Source organism: Hypanus sabinus, chromosome 12 (assembly GCF_030144855.1).
Source record: "Hypanus sabinus isolate sHypSab1 chromosome 12, sHypSab1.hap1, whole genome shotgun sequence".
Lineage (NCBI taxonomy): Eukaryota > Metazoa > Chordata > Chondrichthyes > Myliobatiformes > Dasyatidae > Hypanus > Hypanus sabinus.
The window spans coordinates 51,807,881-51,827,800 of NC_082717.1; positions in this window are offsets into that span (position 1 = coordinate 51,807,881).

Genomic DNA, 19,920 nt, shown 5'->3' on the forward strand with positions numbered 1-19,920 from the left:
AGCCATTCTTCTACCCATGTCAATATCTTTCCTGGTACGCCATAGATTTTAACTTGTTAAGTAGCTTCATGTGAGGCATCCTATCAAACGTCTTCTGAAAATCCAATGACATCCACTGCCTCTCCTTTGTCCACCCTACTTGTTACTTACTCAAAGAACTCTAACAGATTTGTCAGTCAAGATTTCCCTTCATATAAAGCATGCTGACTTTGACTTACTTTATCATTAGTCTCCAAATACCCCGAAACCTCATCCAATACTTTCCCAATCACTGAGATTAGACTAACTGGCCTGTAATTTCCTTACTTTTGCCTTCATCTTTTCTTAAAGAGTGAAGTGACATTTGCAATCTTCCAGTCCTCTGGGACTGTGCCAGAATCAAGTAATTCTTGAAAGATTGTGATGTACAAGATGATGAGAGGCATTGATCATATGGACAATCAGAGACTTTTTCCCAAGGCTGAAATGATTAGCATGAGAGGGCATAGTTTTAAGATGCTTGGAAGCAGATACAGAGGAGATGTCAGGGGTAACGCAGAGAGTGGTGAGTGTGTGGAATGGGCTGCCGGTGACAGTGGTGGAGACGGATACAATAGTGTCTTTTAAAAGGCTCCTGGATAGATACATGGAGCTTAGAAAAATAGAGGGCTATGGTAACCCTAGGTAATTTCTCAGGTAAGGACATGTTTGGCATAGCTTTGTAGGCTGAAGGACCTGAATTTTGCTGCAGGTTTTCTATGTTTTTGTGACTAATGCATCCATTGTCCCTTCAGCAACCTCTCTCAGGTCTCTGGGATATAGTCCATCTGACCCAGGTGACTTATCCACCTTATAACCTTTGAACTTGTCTTGCACCTTTTTGTTTGTAATAGCAATGGCACTCACCCCTGCACCCTGACACTCACGGACCTCTGGCACACTGCTAGTATCTTCCACAGTGAAGGCAGACTCAAAAGTACCCATTAAGTTTTTCTTTGTCCCAATTACTACCTCACCGCCATCATTTTCCAGTGGTCCAATATCAACCCTCTCCTCCCTTTTACTCTTTATATAACCAAAAAAACTTCTGGTATTCTGTTTTAAATTGGTGGCTAGTTTGCCCTCATATTTAATCTTTTCCCTTCTTATGGCTTTTTTAGTTGCCTTTTGTTGGATTTTAAAAGCTTCCCAATCATCCAACTTCCCACTCACTTTTGCTACCTTATATGCACTTTCCTTGGTTTCTGTGCAGTCCTTAATGTAACCCTCAGGTTCAGCTAGCGGGTTACTCTCGGGAGACAGCCTCTGGCCTGGCCAAACTTGAGAAATTTTTTGGGTGGATGCTGTGTGATGTGTTTCCCTGTTACCAATCAGTACCACGAAATAACAAACAGTACACAATATGCAATCAAACGATTGAGCTTTATGATTCTTAATTTGACTGTATGGTTAGTAAAGAAACAAAAAAGAAAAAGGGCCCATTCTCATGAAACAGTCTAATGTGTAATGTTGGAGCTCATGGTTTTCCTGCCTGTTCGTTCTCCATCGACTCCCCCCCGCCCCCAGGGTGTCAACTCCCGACCCCATTCTAAGTCCACTCCATCCTGCAGGCTACAACTTCCCCATTCTGGCATCTTCTTTCTTCATCTTTGGCCAAACAAAAGCCCATGTTTCATTCTCTCAGGCCCACAAGAAAGAAAAACATGCCTCTCATTGGACAGTGCACATTCCCAAGCCCCTGTTGTCTCTAGTCCTAACCCAAACACTGCTGCTACAGAGGCCATTACATTGGCAGTGAAACATTACAGAGCATTACATTGATTACCCCTGACAGCCACCATTGTTTATCCCTGCCATATGAAAACTTCTTCTGTGGGACATATCTATCCTGCCCCTTGTGAACCATTCCTAGAAGCTTCAGTCATCTCTGCTCTGGACAGTACCCTCCTCCAATCCACCTGTGTCCCTTTATTCCAATGCAATACTGAAATATGAGACTTATGATTCTCCCATTCAAATTGCCATAGGAATTCAATCATATTATGATTACTGCCTCCATAGGGGTTCTTTACATTAAGTTCCCTGAGAAGATCTGGGTTATTACACAACACCCAATCTAAGACAGCCTTTCCCTGAGGCCCAAGCACCAGCTGCTCTAAAAAAAAGCCATTTTGTGGGCATTCAATGAATTCGCTTTCTTACGATCTGACACCAACCTGATTTTCCAAATTCCCTTGCGTATTGAAGTCTCTTATTACAATGGTGTCATTACCCTAATTGCATGCCACTTCCAACTCACTTTACAATCTCAACCCCACATATTGGCTATTATTTGGAGGCTTACACATGATTCCCATGATGGGTTTTTTTATCCTTCACCCATAAAGATTCAACATTCTCTAATCCTAAGTCACCTCTTTCTAAAGATGCAATTCCATCTCTTACCAACAGAACCACACCACCGCCTATGCCTTCCTGCTCGTCCTTTCAATACAAAGTATATCCTTTGATGTTAATCTCCACAACTATGGCCTTCTTTCAGCCACAACTCTGTGATGCTCTCAATGACATACTGACCAACCTCTAATTGTCCACCTTATTCCAAATGCCACGTGCATTTAAATACAGCACCTTCAGTCCTGCATTCTTCGCCCTTTTGAGTTTGCCTCTTTGGTACAATTTAACTGTTTGCTCTCTCTATATTTGTACCCAGTCATCGGCTTGTCCTTCTTTACATTCATGTTACCGCCATCATCTATGCGTTAACCTGCTGGCTCATCCTCAGCTCTATCATGCTGGTTCCCATCCCCGTGCCTTATTAGTTTAAACTACTCCCAACAGCTCTAGTAAACCTGCCTGCAAGAATATTAGTCCCCCTCAGATTCACGTACAACCTGTCCCTTTTGTACAAGTCCCAGCTACCCCAGAAGAGGTCCCAATTATCCAGAAATCTGAATCCCTGCCCCCTGCTCCAATTCTTCAACCACACAGTAATCTTCCATCTCATTCTATTCCTATACTCACTGTCGCGTGGCACAGGCAGCAATCCCAAGTTTACTACCCTTGAAGTCCTGCTTCTCAGCTTCCTTTCTAACTTCCTGTATTCTGTTTTTTCAAGACCTCTTCCATTTTTCTACTTACGTCATTGGTACTAATATGTACCACGACTTCTGGCTGCTCACCTTGCATTTTCATGATACTGTGGACTCATTCAGAAACGTCGTGGATTCTGGCACCTGGGATCCACTTTCCTTTTTGTATGTCCACCGAATCATCTATATGTCCCTGACTATAGAATCCCCTATTACTGTTGCCATCCTCTTCCGTTACCCTACCCTTCTGAGCTATAGGGTCAGACTCAGTGCCAGAAGCACAAAAGCTGTTGCTTCCGTCAGGTAAGTCGGACCCTTGCAACAGCACTCAAAATGGAGTACTTATTGTTGATGGAGGGATGAATTCGTAAAAGAGCATATGAAGTGTGAAGCATGTGGATTACATTGACCATTGATTTTTAACTTCTTGAGCAAATTTATCTTCATAGCTATTTTGTTAACCTCTTCTTTACGTATCATCCAGAGATCCAACCACTCTTTCTAGGTGAAGCAATGTCCATTTCTACTGAAATAATCGCTCAGAGTGTGATGTAAAGGTTGGTTATTCGTCTCATTCCTGATGTGAATCTTGTAGTCTGAGTTCAAGTTAACAGAGAATACTGAGCCACTGATCTGTTTGATTGTCCATACATTTTTCCCTGGCAAACCACATGCACACTGCTGCTCTTTGTCAAAAGAGAAGAGCTTCATTTTGATACGAGTCAATCACTAACAAGTCTGAGAGTGATTGGTGATCGCCATAAACGGATAGGTTGGTCTCCATCCCACAGTGAATTACTGTCCATGCAGTTTGTACATACAATCTATTGTTCTGCATGCTGTTTTCATGCACTAAACATTATGATTTTTTTCCACTCATCTTCTGAGGGCACCATCCTATGAAACCACAGGAGATACAAGATGTGTCCTTTTATCATGAGCAACACATAAAATAGAGGTAGAACTCAACAGGCAAGGCAGTATTTATGGTAGGCAATGGATCATCAGTGCTTCAGGTCAAGACCTTCATCTTCATGGAGGATCTTGACCTGAAAGGTCAGCTGACCTGCTGAGTTCCTCCAGCATCTATAGTCTCCACATCATCTTACCTTTCTCCTTTGTACTACTCAGAGACTCCATCCAGGTGATTTATTTATACCTCCTGAGCTGGATGAGGTGCTGAAAAATGATCTGCCCTATAATCAAAGAAACCAGACAAAGACGGGATGGACACTCTAGAGAATATTTCAACTTGGTTGCTTATCCTTTTACTTCTCCAACCCATTTCAATTTCAACCTCTAATGGCATTGCAATAAAGCTGTAAAGTAAGCTTGAATAACAGTATTGTCACAGTGTATGCTCTCAGGGCTGAACTAGGTACAGAGGAACAGCAAGCTCTCTGTCACAGAAAGCACTGACAACAACTCAAGCCCAGGAGCAGAATGCAGCAGAATCCCTACGATGAGACAGAAACACAAAGTTAGATACAGGGATACCAACTGAAGCTCAATTCATTTTCTCCAACACAATGACTTTGCTAAGGCACTAAACAAGTGTCCACTTTCAATAATAATAGAATGTGGACAACACATGCCAGTCACAGTTAACTTGACAAAATTAAATCAAAAACACGTGGGCTTAACTTAAGATAACAATTAGTTAATACAGATGCTCAAGAAACAAAGAGGCTCTATGGCAAGCCACAGAGTTCATGACATTTTATCTTCCAGCTGGGCACATTAGAGCTTTCAGGCTTTAAGAATGAACTTGGCAATGTCTGATAACCAGCTTTTCTAGTTTGTACTGGAGATGACCAGTTCTAATAAAATATCATCAACATAAAACATCAACTGTTTTACTCTTTCCATGGATATGGACTGATCTGCTAAATAGTTTCAAAAATCTGTTTTATTTTAAGAACTGCAGTGATTAAGAACTGAGGGCAGAGCTTAGGAGGACGATGGTGCCTACCGGTGACTCCTTTGCTTGCATCTTTGGAAACAGCTCTATTTCTATCTTTGATATCTTTCTTTTTTCCTTTTCAAGGTTCTTTTGAAGACCCTGAGCCAGAGTTACACACTGACTTTGGTTTTTGTGGAAATGGGCCTTCTCATGACTGACTGCTTTTTGATATGTCAAGTATACGGCTTGGAAGACGAGGTCACCTTCAGGGTGCTGGATTTTTGGGGCTTTGGAGGCAGGCAGATTCAAGGCCAGTCCCACCACTTGCATTGTGGGAGATGGAAGATTGTAAGCAGCAAACCGGTTGCTGGCTGTGTACTCAAAGGCTCGAGTTCTTTGGACACAGAGCTTGAAAGAAGCGATGCGACAGGCTTTTAACACCATAAATCAGCAAGTCGTTTGTTATATCTCCCCTCTTGCTGTGAAAGGGGACACCTCTTTTTCCCTTATTAGGGAGAGAGAGAGAGAGAGAGCCTGTGGTATGTTCAATACCAGTGAACGAGTATTCTTTGGGGTATTGCAGATCTGTGTCTTTATTGATACTTTGCTGCATGCTTGAGTGCTTAATGGGGGGGTACTGATGCTTTTTTGTTGGTAAGGGAATGGGGGTATCATTACCTTGCTGCTGCTTTTGCATGGGAGGAGGGAGCTGGTGGGGCTTCAGGGTTCCATATTTAACTGTCATTCATTCATTCTCTATTTCCATGGATGTTTGCAAAGAAGAATTTCAGGATGTATATTGTATACATTTCTCTGACGTTAAATGTACCTATTGATTAGTTTCTCTAATGTTTCAAATCTGATAAAACCAGGATTATGTTTTTTTTCTCCGTTGTCTTTCTTTCTTCCCCTCTGCTTTCATTCATTTCCGTATATTTCCATCTGTGTTCTTGAACTAGCTGGGTATCTAGCCAAGCTGTTCCAGTGCAGTTATAACTCTGGCATCTGCCCGGCAATGTGGAAAGATGCCCAGGTATGTACCACATACAAAAGGCAAGACAAATCCAGTTTAGCTAATTACAGCTCAATCAGTCTACTCTCTGTCATCAGCCCAGTGTTATCGAGCAGCACTTACACACCAGAAGTTTACACATCATCACAGTTTGGCTTTTACCAGGTCTACTCAGCAACAGATGCCTTTACAGAAGCAAATATGAACAGCAACGATAAGTAAATGTAACTGACTTTGATATCAAAGCAGCTTTTGATCGAATAAAACTGAAAACAATGGACATCAAGATGAAAACATTGCCAGGGCTGTGATTTCTCCCCCTAGCTCCACACCTATTATTTTTGCTTTTTTATCGCTGTGCAAATCCTGGAAATCCTTACCTGGCAACCTTATTGGAATACTTGTCTCAGGACTACAGTAGCAGAAGGCAGGTCACTAAAGGCAACTCAAGATGACCAATGAATGCTGATCTTCAATAGGGGACTTCAACTTCCCTAATGGCACTCCTTGGTGCAAAAGGTTTAGATGGGGCAGAATTTGTTAGGTGTGGACCATGCATGAACAAGCTCACTAGAGGAGAAGCCAGACTGGATCTGATAGTAGGCAATGAACCTGGTCAATTAACAGATCTCTTGGTGGGTGAGCATTTCAGACACAGTAACCACAACGCCCTAACTTCTAACAGAGGCTGAGACAAGGACTGGAGCAAATACAATGAAAAAGTATTTAATTGAGGAGGGTAATTTTGATGCTATTAGGTAGATGCTAACATGGAAATGTAAATTATTATCCCCTAAGGCAAGGAAATAATGGTAGTGTGAAGGAACCTTGATTGACAAGAATGTGGAATATTTAGTCAGGAAGAAGGAAGAATACTAAAGGTTAGGAAGCAAAGATGAGATTGGGTTTTTTAAAGATATAAGATAGTGCAGAGAACATTTAATATTGGACTTAGGAGAGCTGGAAGTAGACATGAAAAGGCCATGGTGAGTATGATGAGGAAAAACCTCAATGTGTTCTACATGTACATACATATAGGAGGAAGATTGAAAATTTGGCTGAGTAGTGTCATAACAACAACCTCTCACTCAATGTCAAAAAGACCAAAGAACTAATTGTAAACTTCATGTGAGGGAAACCAGAGGTCCATGAGCCAGTACTCATCAGAGAATCAGAGGTGGAGAAGGTCAGTAACTTTAAATTTCTGGGTATCATTATCTCAAAGGACCTGTCCTGGGCCCAACATGTACAGTAAATATAATTGCAAAAAAAGCATGACATCACCTCTACTTCCTCAGGAGTCTGCAGAGATTTGGCAAGTCATCAAAAATATTGGCAGACTTCTGTAGAAACGGCAATGTATCTGTAGTGACTGGCTGCTTTCTGGTCTGGTATGGGAACACCAATACCTTTTAAAGGAAAATCCTACAAAAGATAGTGAATTCAGTGTAAAGAATTATGGGTAAAGCCCTACCAACCATTGAGCACATCTACATGAAACAATGCCATAGAAAAGCAGTATCCATCATCAAAGATCCTCGCCACCCAGGCCATGATCTTTTCTCACTGCTGCCATCAGGTAGAAGGTACAAGTGCTTCAGGACACACACCACACAAATCAAGAACAGTTACTACCCCTCATCCATCAGGCTCTTGAACAAAAGCAGATAACCACACTCATCCTATTTCTGGTGTTCTCACAACCAGTTGTCTCATGTTAAGGGCTCTATAGTGTTATTTCATGTGTGTTATTTATTGCTATTTATTTATATTTGTATTTACACAGTTTGTTGTTATTGATCCTGTTTACAGTTACTGTTCAATAGATTTGCTGAGTGTCCCTGCAGGAAAAAGAATCTCAGGGTGTGTGGTAACATTTTAATAACAAATTTTACTTTGAACTTTGATGTACATGAAGAAGAGGAGGATGACTCGAGTGAGGGTAGGACTGATCAGGGATAAAGGAGGAAATGTGTGCCTCAAGTCAGAGGAGATAGGAATGACCTTTGTGAAGACTTGGCTTCAGTATTCATCAGTGAGAGGGTCCTTGATGAATGTGAAGTCAGTGTAGAACAGATTAATGAGCTGGAACATATTGGGGTTAAGAAAGCAGCAGTGTTGGAAATTTGGGAAAAACATTGGGATAGGTAAGTCCCTGTTGGTGGATGAGATATACCCTAGGGTACAATGGGAAGTGAAGGAAGAGATTGCCATGTCAGTGGCGATGATCTTTCTGTCCTCACTGACCACAGGAGTAGTACCAAAAAATTGGAGGGTGGCAAATGTTTCCTTTGTTCAAGAAAGGTCATGGGGATAATCCATGGAATTACAGACCAGTAAATCTTAAATTGGTGGTGGCAAAAATATTGGAGGCGATTCTTAAAGATGGGACTTACAAGCATTTGGAGAAGTATAGTCTGACTGGGAATAGTCTGCATGGCTTTGTGAGGAGTAGGTCATGTCTCATGAGCCTGATCAACTTTTTTTTCCAAGGAACTAACACAACAAACTGATGGAAGTGGTGTATATTAATTTTGGGAAGGCAGTTGACAATATTTCCCATGGTTACCCCAGCAGGCATGGAATCCAGAGAAAAGTGACTGAAATGGCTTGCCCACAGAAGGCAGAGGGTGGTAGGAGATGGATCGTATTCTGCCTGGAGGTCTGTGACTAGTGGTGTTCTTCAGGGTTCTGTTCTGGGATCCTTGTTCTTTATTAATGACTTCAAAGAGGAAATGAGTCAGTGACTTTGCAGATGGCATGCAGGTTGGTGGTGTGAATAGTGTAGAAGGGAGCCATAAGTTACAATGGGACATTGTTAGGATGCAGAGCTGGACTGAGAAGTGGCAGATGGAGTTCAATCTGGAAAAGTATGAAAGGTCAGACTTGATGGCAGAGTACAAAGAAATGGTAAGATTCATCACAGTGTGGAGGAAAAAAGGGAAACCCTGAGGGTTTCTGCACAGGTTCAAAGAGTGGTAAGAAGGCACATTTTATGTGGTTTAGTTGGGAGATCGAGTTCAAAAGCTGTGGGGTAATGTTACAGCTCCCTAACACTCTGGTTAGACCACACTTGAAGTATTGTGTCAGTTCTGGTTGCTGCATTATAGAAAGTATGTGGAAGATTTAGAGTGTGGAGATTTATGAGGATGCTGCTTGGATTGGAGAATATATCTTATGAGGAAAGGCTGAGTGAGCTAGGGCTTTATTCTTTGGAGGGAAGGTACATTAGAGGTGATGTGATCGAGATGTATAAGATGACAAGTGTCATATAGAGTGGACAGCCAGCACCTTTTCTCAGGATGGCAATGATTAATGCAAGAAGGCATAATTTGAAAGTGATTGGAGGAATATATAGGAGGGATGTTAGAGGTAGATTGCTTTACATGGAGAGTGGTAAGTGCTTGGAACACTCACCTGGGAGTGACGGCAGAGGCAGATGCATTAGAGACATTTATGGGACTGTTAGATAGGTACAGAGATGAAAGAGAAATGGAGGGCTCTGTGGGAGGGACCTTGGAGTAGGATAAAAGGTCCTGTACTGTGCTATATCTTTAATGTTCTACATCCTCAGCAACATTCTGATACAAGAAAACGAATATTAAAAAAGTCTTCTCCAGACAGATCATTTGTGATTAACAAGAGGTCTACCTTTCTCTTAGGTAGCTCTACACCACTTACGTTGTTCAGCCTTCTTTTGGTCATCACCCCAGCAAAGGCAACTTTTCTTGTCCTCTCCAGCCCTCCCCTTACTCTACAACTTAAAACATGTTTGATTTCTGACTTCTCTCAGTTCAGATGAAAAGTCATCAGCCTGAAACATTAACCCTGTTTCTGTTTCCATTGCTGCTCCCTGACCTAATGAGTGTTCCAGCCTCACATCTTTCATTTCAGTTTTCCGGCAACTGCACCTTTTTAGCTTCTCAGGGAGTGGACTAATTCTGCTCTGCAAAAGGAGAGGGTTTTACAGACAAGATTTATAAGATATTGGGATTGCTCTATGAGTTGGCATAAAATGGTCTCCTTTTACATTGTAAGGAAATATGGAAACATTGTAGGACATGATGAAAAATATGTGCAGATGAATTAACACCCACAGTGCTCGATCGCTGGGTGGCACTGAGCTCAATTTCATGGCCAAAATGTTTAACTTAAAGTTGGTAGCTTTGAGAATAGTTTCATAGGTAAGTCTGGTTTGACAGTCCACTAGATTTACAATCATGTAGTGTGAGGCTAACCTTTTTGTAATGTCTTACTGTGCTTTACTCTGGAGTTAAATTGGGACCTGACTCTGGATTTATATTATCAGTTTATAGCCTGTGCAAAAATGAAATTGCTTTGCAGCTGAACAAGTCTTTCAATGTAAATTTCCTCTGTATCTGATCTTTCTCACCCTCGGGAATAAATCATTCAAGAGATATTTCTCTTCTTTGAAGGTGAAAGCTGTTTTTTTAGCTGAAGTTAATCAATTTTCTCTCATTCCTCATATGTAATGTATATTTCCAGAATGTGGTTTTTGTCACTTCACTGTTTACCAAAATGAGACCCCAAAAATAAATTTATTTCTGCCTTTGAACAGTATCCATGAAGTCTTGCATAGAATTCAGCATAAGAACTTAGAAATATGATGCAGGTCAATCAGATTGCACAAAGACAATGGAGGGATTGCCTTAGAAACTTGATTTTCAGATGATGTTTACTATCGTGCTTCAGAAATGAAAACATTTGAAATGACCTTCCAGGGATCACTAGATTTTGATAGTTCTTGAGGACTAGAAAATTGCAATTGTCACTCCACTCTTTAAGAAGGGAGGGAGGCAGAAGAAAGGAAATTACAGGCTAATTAGCCTGATGTCAGTGGTTGGAAAGATATTGGAGTCTATCATTAAGGATGAGGTTCTGGAGTACACATGGAAGCCCATGATGAAATAAGCTAAAGTCAACATGGTTTTCAAAATGTAAAATCTTGCCTGACAAATATGTTGAGGAAATAATAACCAGGATGGACAGCTAGTGGATGTTGATTATTTGGATTTTTAGAAGGCCTTTGCCATGTGAGGCTGCTTATCAAAATAAGAACCCATGGTATTATATGAAATGTAGTAGCATGGATGGAAGTTTGGGTGACTGACAGGAGGTAAAGACTGGGAATAAAAGGGGCCTTCTCTGTTTGGTTGCCAGTGACTAGTGGTGTGCTGCAGCAGTCTGTGTAGGGATCGCTTCTTCTCATGTTGTATGCCAATGATCTGGATATAGAAAATGATGGCCTTGTGGCCAACTTTGTGGAAAACATGAAGAAAGTTGTAGGGGCAGGCAGTATTGAGGAAACAGGGTTTCTGCAGAAGGACTTAGACAGATTAGAGGAAATGGGAACAAAGTGGCAGATGGAATACAATGTGGAGAAATGCATGGTCATGCACTTTGGTAGAAGGTATAAAGGCATGGCCTGTTTGCTAATTGAGGAGAAAATTAATAAATCAGAGATGTAGAGGGGGGAGTCGTCTTGTAGGATTCCCGAAACATAAATTTGCAGGTTAAGCAGTAGTAAGGAAAGCAAATGCAATGTCAGTATTCTTTTTGAGAGGAATAAAATATAAAAGTGAGGATATAATGCTGTGATTTTATAAAGCTTTAGTCAGACCACACCTAGAGTATTCTGAGCAGTTTTGGGCCCCTTAATCTACGAAAAGATATGCTGGCATTGGAGGGTGTCCGAGGAGGTTTTCAAGAATGATTCCAGCAGTAAAAGGGTTAATAGAATCACCTCCTCCCTCGCTACCAACCAGGGCCCTAAACAGTCCTTCCAGGTGAGGCAACACTTCACTTGTGAGTCTGGCTGAGTCAGTTACTGTGTTTGGTGTACCCAGTGCAGCCTCCTGTACATCAGTGAGACCCGATGTAGATTGGGAGACCGTTTCGCTGAGCAGCTAAGCTCTTGTCTGTCAGAACAAGCATAATCTCCCAGTGGCCATCAATTTTAATTCCTCTTCCCATTCCCATTTTGATATGTCCATTGATGGACTCCTCCACTGTCATGATGAGGCCACACTTAGTTTGGAGGAACAACATCTTATATTCCATTTGGGTGGCTTCCAACCTGATGGCATGAATATCAATTTCTCAAACTTTCGTTAATGCCCCCCCAACCCACCCCTCCTCCAATTTCCATCCCTTTTTCCCTCTCTCACCTCATCTCACTAATCAACTTCCCAGCTCTTTACATCATCCCTCCCCCTTCACTTTTCTCCTATCACCTGCTGGTTCTCTCTCCCTTCCCCCCACCTCAACTTTTCTTCTCCAGTCCTGCTGAAGGGTTTCGGCCTGAAATGTCAACTGTACTTTTTTCCATACATGCTGCCTGGCCTGCTGAGTTCCTCCAGCATTTTGTGTGTGTTGCTTGGATTTCCAGCATCTGTACATTTTCTCTTGTTTGTGGGTTAATGTAGGTAGAAGGGTTTGATGTTTCTGGTCCTAAACTCATGAAGTTTAGATGAATGAAGAAGTATCTCATTGAATCATATTGAATATTGAATGGTCTGGATTGAATGAATGCGGAAAGTATGTTTTCTATAGTGGGTGAATCAAGGACCAAAGAGCTACAGCCTCAGATTAGAGGGGCATCCCTTTAAAACAGAGATGAGAAGGACTTTCTTTAGCCAGAAGGCAGTGAACCTTTCGAATTCATTACTACAGATGGCTGTGGAAGCCAAGTCATTGGATATATTTAATGTGAGGGTTCATTAATCAAGGCATCAAAGGTTACAGCAAGATGGCAAGAGAATGCAGTTTAGAAGGATGATAGATCAGCCATTATGGAATGACATGGCAGATATGATGGGCCAGATGGCTAATTTTTGCTCCTATATCTTCTGGTCTAAATGAAGAAGTATTCTGCAAATCTGACTGGACACTTTCCAGCAGGAGCCATTCTTGATCAATAAAGTCCCTGTGAAATTGTTCCAGATCAAGAACACACCAAAGCATAAATTATTCATTTATCCTTAACACTGCACCATAGTACAAACCTAATCACCCTCTTTTATCTCTTCCCTCAGTCTGCCAGTCAGTCCAGACCACTATCCCCACTACACAACCTACCTCAAAAAAGCTCCTTAATTACCCAGCCTCTGATATTCCATCAACCGATCTCCGCTAACCTGAACTCCCCTCTTATTAATCCAAGCACATATATCCCTTTCTCCCCTCTGATTCCTTCTGATAAACCACAACCCTAGGCACCATATATTTTTTGAGAATATGTAACACTCCTTTGGAACTGTGCTTCAAGCATGACTGAAGATTGTCCGGATGGGAGATGATTGAAATAATTATTGATGCATCACTAGAATGAGTATATAAACTATAAGGATTCCATGCTCTTATCCTTCATCTGATTAACTCTGCTGAATTGCTTTATACCACAGTGTTTACCATCCTCGCTCTTTGCAAATAGTTATCAGAACACTGTCTATTACTAACATTGGCTGCTTTCAAATCAGGCTTTATAGTTTTCTTTTCAGTCATAAAATATAATTAAACAGTTCCTGAAATATAAAATAAATATTTGATGGCCTAATTTCATTTACTTTAAGCATATACTGTGTAAGCAAATCAAAAACAATTTAGATGCTGGAAATCTCAAATAAAAACCAGAAAATTTTGGAAAGGTCAGCAGGTGTGGGAGAAACTGTGAATGATTCAGTGAAGAATAGTGGGTGAGACCAAATGAGTTAATGTTGTAGTAGAGTAGCATTGAATTCCATTTTTTGCTTTTTTCTCAATAACGTTAATAGCCAGGTTGTGGAACATAGGCAGTCTGTACTAAAAGAAAAAAGAAAAACTGAGCAAAAAAATAATGGCAAGCAGAAATGGCCAGTTGGACTGCAGAGAGAAAGGTAAAAGAAGATATCTAATACTAGAAATGCCTTTCTTTAAACATATTTCTTCATAAAACATCACTTCTACATTCCATGCCTTAAGTCACAACCCTTGATTTCATGTCATTTACTTGCCACACCCCTGTTTTATCTCTCGTTTTCTCAAAGCAAGATTAGGAATTAATAATTCAGATGGATCAGTTTCTTCATGACTCCCTTGTGCACTGTTCTGTTCCCACTTACCTCTCCCTATCTGATGGCACTTTCACAAGCGATCAGAGGAGAGGTAACACCAGCCCTATCACCTCCTCCCTTACTAACATATTGAGACCCAAACAGTCCTTCCAAATAAAGCAGCAGTTCATTTCAAAATCCAAAGTAAATTTATTATCAAAGTGCATATACTGTATGTCACCATTTACAACCTTGAGCTTCATTTTCTTGAGGGCATTCTCAGTAAATCCAAGAACCATAATCGAATGCATGAAAGGCACACACAACAGAATGGGCAAGTAGCTAATGTGCAAAAGACAAGAAACTGTGCAAATACAAAAGAAAAAAAAGAAATAATTATATAAAAACGTAAGCAGTAAATATCGAGAACATGCGATGAATGGTTCTTGAAAGTCAGTCCATAGGTTGTGGGAACATCTTTGATCCCCCGATGAGGACCTCCAGATTCCTCCTGAAGTCAATAATCATCTTCTTGTTCTTGTTGGCATTGAGTCAGAGGTTATTGTTGTGGCACCACTCAGCCAGATTTAAAGTCTTCTTCCGATAGTATATTCTGATTCATCACCACCTTTGATTTGGCCTCCTTCTGGAGGCAGAGCAGATTAATGATGCCGCTAAATGGCCAGTCCTTTGCTTGGATCTTCAGAAGCAGCTCTATGTCCATCTTGAACATATTTAATTTTCCCTTTCAGGATTCCTTTGAAGACCCTGACCTGGAGTTACATGCTGATTTTGGTTCTTTGCGGGAATGGGACCTGCTCTCGGGGTTTCATAATCAGTCATTTTTGTTTGGTACGCCACAGGCTTGGCCTAAGAGTTGGGCTCAGATTTGGAAGCCTAGGATCTTGGAGCTGATGATACAAAGATAGGTGGAGGGGCCGGTGGTGCTGGGGAAACAGAGTGTCAACAAAAGTTAACTACCTATCTCTAATGGTAATTGCACTACAAATGCCAAATCATTCTCTGTCAACACTTTGGGGTTACCATCAACTAGAAACCTATCCATATTGGACATAGAGATACTATAGCTACTAGAAGGCATTGCAGATGTTAGAAGTTCTATGGCAAAGATTCAACTTTGTCTTCTATAAGTTACAAGTCTGGAGTTGAATGCAATAATGTCCATTTGTCTGGATAAGTGATTCCTGCACCAAAAAAATAATTTTTCCAGAATTAACATTACCTCTTACAAAACAGTTCCAACAGTATGAAAAATTGCCAAGGTATCCTGTTTACAAAAAACAGGAAAAACCTAGTCTGGCTAATTACCACCTAATTATTCTACTGTCAGTCATCTGATGGAAGGTGTTGTTGACAGTGCTGTCAAATGACATTTGCTCACTTTGTCATGGCCTTGGTCCCAAATTGGATAAAAGAGCTGAATTCTGGAGATGAGGTGAAAGTGCCCTCCATCATAACAGCATTTCACCAATTCTGATTTGGGCAATTTGGTTAACTAGCATCGAGAGTGAAATTACTAATGTTGGAATCATGCTGTTCACAAAAGAAAATAATTGCAATGATTGGAGGTCAATTGTTTCATCCCAAGGACAATACTGCAGGAGTTTCTTAAGGCAATATTCTCAAAAAAATCTTTTTCAGCTACTTCCTCAATGACCTTCTTTTCATCTCTTTTCAGTTGAAAATGGAAATGTTTGCTTATGATAGCACAATAGTATTCACAATAGTTGTACTGCTGCATTATGAAAAGACTTATGAAAAGTCCAGATTCGGCTTCTGAAGGAGCATGTTGCAGCACTGAAGAAAGAACTGGATGACCTCAGGTTTATCCGCGAAAATGAGGGTTTTCTGGACAGGACCTACAGTGAGGTCGTTACACCGAGGATACCGGAAGAGAGAAAGGGGGCGATGATGAGGAAGGAAAGGATGCTTGAAGTACAGTAGACCCCAGGGGATGTACCTCTCGTAAACAGGTTCACCTTCTTGGAAGCTGTCAGGACAGAAGATACTGCCAGTCTGAGAGGCAGACAGGTCTGCGAGCCAAAAATTGGTGCAGAAGCAGAGCCGAGGAGTCAGACATCAGGAAGAGCTGTGGTAGTAGGGGACTCCATAGTAAGAGCTACGGAAAAGGGTTTCTGCAGCAACAGGCGAGATTTAAGGATGGTGTGTTGCCTCCCTGGTGCTAGGATCCAAGACATCACGGACCGATTGCAGGGAATCCTCAAGGGTGAATGTGAACAGCCAGAAATGGTAGTGCATGTCAGCATAAATGATATCGGGAAGAAGAGGAAGGACATTCTGCAGCGGGACTTCAGAGAACCCGGAAGAAGGCTGAAAAGCAGGACTTCCAGGGTGGTTATCTCTGGTTTGCTTCCAGTTCTGCTGGAGAGGGCAGGAACAGGGAGATAATGGATCAGAATGTGTGGCTGAGGAACTGCTGCAGGAAGCAAGGATTTACATTCTTGGACCACTGGGATCTGTTTTGGGGTGGGGATGAATTGTACAAAAGGGACAGGTTGCACCTTAATAGGCGGGGGACTAGCATTCTGGCAGACAGGTTTGCCACTGCAACACGGATGTGTTTAAACTAAATAGTGGGGGGGTGGGAGGGGATGAACTGGAATTATAAGGATGGAGTTAAAGGGAAAGAGAAAATAAGAAAAGTTAAAAAGGACAACAGAATCAATGGAGTAAAAAGCTCAAGAAGAGATCATACAGTATGGCCAAGTGAAATAGGAATTGATATAAAAGGAGAGGGGAGTAACGAATTAAAAGTATTATCTATGAATGCAAGAACTATAAGGAATAAAGTAGATGAGCTTGAGGCTCAGTTGGAAATTGGCAAGTACGATGTTGTGGGAATAACTGAGACATGGTTTCAAGCGGACAGGGCCTGGGAAATGAGTATTCAAGGATATACATCTTATTGAAAGGACAGACTGACTGGCAGAGGGGGTGGGGTGACTCTGTTGGTGAGGAATGATATTCAGTCCCTTGCGAGGGGAGACATAGAATCTGGGGATGTAGAGTCAGTTTGGATAGAACTGAGAAATTCTAAGTGTAGAAAGACCCTAATGGGAGTTATCTACTGGCCCCCAAACAGCAGTCTGGATGTAGGGTGTAAGTTGAATGAAGAGTTAAAATTGGCATGTTGCAAAGGTAATGGTACAGTTGTCATGGGGGATTTCAACTTGCAGGTAGACTGGGAGAATCAGAATGGTACTGGACCCCAAGAAAGGGAGTTTGTGGAGTGCCTCCGAGATGGATTCTTAGAACAGCTTGTACTGGAGCCTACCAGGGGGAAGGCAATTCTAGATTTAGTGTTGTGCAATGAACCGGATTTGATCAGGGGCCTGGAGGTAAAAGAACCATTAGGAGGTAGTGACCATAATATGATATGTTTTAATCTACAATTTGAGAAGGAGAAGGGAAAATCGGATGTGTCAGTATTACAGTTGAACAAAGGGAACTGTGGAGCTATGAAGCAGGAGCTGGCCAAAGTTCAATGGAACAATACCCTAGCAGGGAAGACAGTAGAACAAAAATGGCAGGTATTTCTGGAAATAATGCAGAAGGTACAGGATCAGTTCATTCCAAAGAGGAAGAAAGATCCTAAGGGGAGTAAGGGGCGGCCGTGGCTGACGAGGGAAGTAAAGGGCAGTATAAAAATAAAAGAGAAGAAGTATAACATAGCAAAGATGAGCTGGAAACCGGAGGACTGGGAAGCTTTTAAAGAACAACAGAAGATAACAAAAAAAGCCAATACGTCAAGAAAAATGAGGTACGAAGGTAAACTAGCCAAGAATATAAAGGAGGATAGTAAAAGCTTCTCTAGGTATGTGAATAGCAAAAAAAATAGTTAAGACCAAAATTGGGCCATTGAAGACAGAAATGGGTGAATTTATTATGAAGAACAAGGAAATGGCAGATGAGTTGAACAGGTACTTTGGATCTGTCTTCACTAGGGAAGACACAAACAATCTCCCAGATGTAATAGTGGCCAAAGAAACTAGGATAAAGGATGAACCGAAGGAAATTTATATTAGGCAAGAAACGGTGTTGGATAGACTGTTGAGTCTGAAGGCTGATAAGTCCCCAGGACCTGATGGTCTGCATCCCAGGGTACTTAAAGAGGTGGTTCTAGAAATCGTGGATGCATTGGTAATCATTTTCTAATGTTCTATAGATTCAGGAACAGTTCCTGCTGATTGGAGGGTGGCTAATGTTGTCCCACTTCTCAAGAAAGGAGGGATAGAAAAAACAGGGAATTATAGACCAGTTAGCCTGACGTCAGTGGTGGGAAAGATGCTGGAGTCAATTATAAAATAGGAAATTATGACACATTTGGATAGCAGTAGAAGGATCAGTCTGAGTCAGCATGGATTTATAAAGGGAAAATGATGCTTGACTAATCTTCTGGAGTTTTTTGAGGATGTAACTATGAAAATGGACAAGGCAGAGCTAGTGGATGTAGTGTACCTGGACTTCCAGAAAGCTTTTGATAAAGTCCCACATAGGAGATTAGTGGGCAAAATTAGGGCACATGGTATTGGGGGCAGAGTACTGACATTGATTGAAAATTGGCTGTCTGACAGGAAACAAAGAGTTGTGATTAACGGGTCCCTTTCAGAATGGCAGGCTGTGACCAATGGGGTACCGCAAGGTTTGGTGCAGAGACCGCAGCTGTTTACAATATACATTAATGATTTAGATGAAGGGATTAAAAGTAACATTAGCAAATTTGCTGATGACACAAAGCTGGGTGGCAGTGTGAAATGTCAGGAGGATGTTATGAGAATGCAGGATGACTTGGACAGGTTGGGTGAGTGGGCAAATGTATGGCTGATGCAGTTTAATGTGGATAAATGTGAGGTTATCCACTTTGGTGGCAAGAATAGGAAGGCAGATTACTATCTAAATGGAGTCAAGTTAGGAAAAGGGGAAGTACAACGAGATCTAGGTGTTCTTGTACATTAGTCAATGAAAGCAAGCATGCAGGTACAGCAGGCAGTGAAGAAAGCTAATGGCATGCTGGCCTTTATAACAAGAGGAATTGAGTATAGGAGTAAAGAGGTCCTTCTGCAGCTGTACAGGGCCCTGGTGAGACCCCACCTGGAGTATTGTGTGCAGTTTTGGTCTCCAAATTTGAGGAAGGACATTCTTGCTATTGAGGGAGTGCAGCATAGGTTCACAAGGTTAATTCCTGGAATGGCGGGACTGTCATATGTTGAAAGATTGGAGTGACTGGGCTTGTATACACTGGAATTTAGAAGGATGAGAGGGGATCTGATTGAAACATATAAGATTATTAAGGGATTGGACACACTGGAGGCAGGAAGCATGTTTCCGCTGATGGGTGAGTCCAGATCTAGAGGCCACAGTTTAAGAATAAGGGGTAGCCCATTTAGAACAGAGATGCAGAAAAACTTTTTCACCCAGAGAGTGGTGGATATGTGGAATGCTCTGCCTCAGAAGGCAGTGGAGGCCAAGTCTCTGGATGCATTCAAGAGAGAGTTAGATAGAGCTCTTATAGATAGCAGGGTCAAGGGATATGGGGAGAGGTCAGGAATGGGGTACTGATTGTGTATGATCAGCCATGATCACAGTGAATGGCGGTGCTGGCTAGAAGGGCCGAATGGCCCACTCCTGCACCTACTGTCTATTGTCTATTGTCTATTGAAATTATTATTATGGCTGGAAACTAGTCTTAAATTTTCTTGAATATCAAAAGATTTGATCTGTGTGGGATTTGGGGACTTTGAAAGGTTAGGGTTAATAGAGAAAATAATTTTCCCCAATGGAGAAATCTCGTCTAAAGTAAATCAGAACCACGCTTTACAGGAGAGAAGTTAGTACAACTGC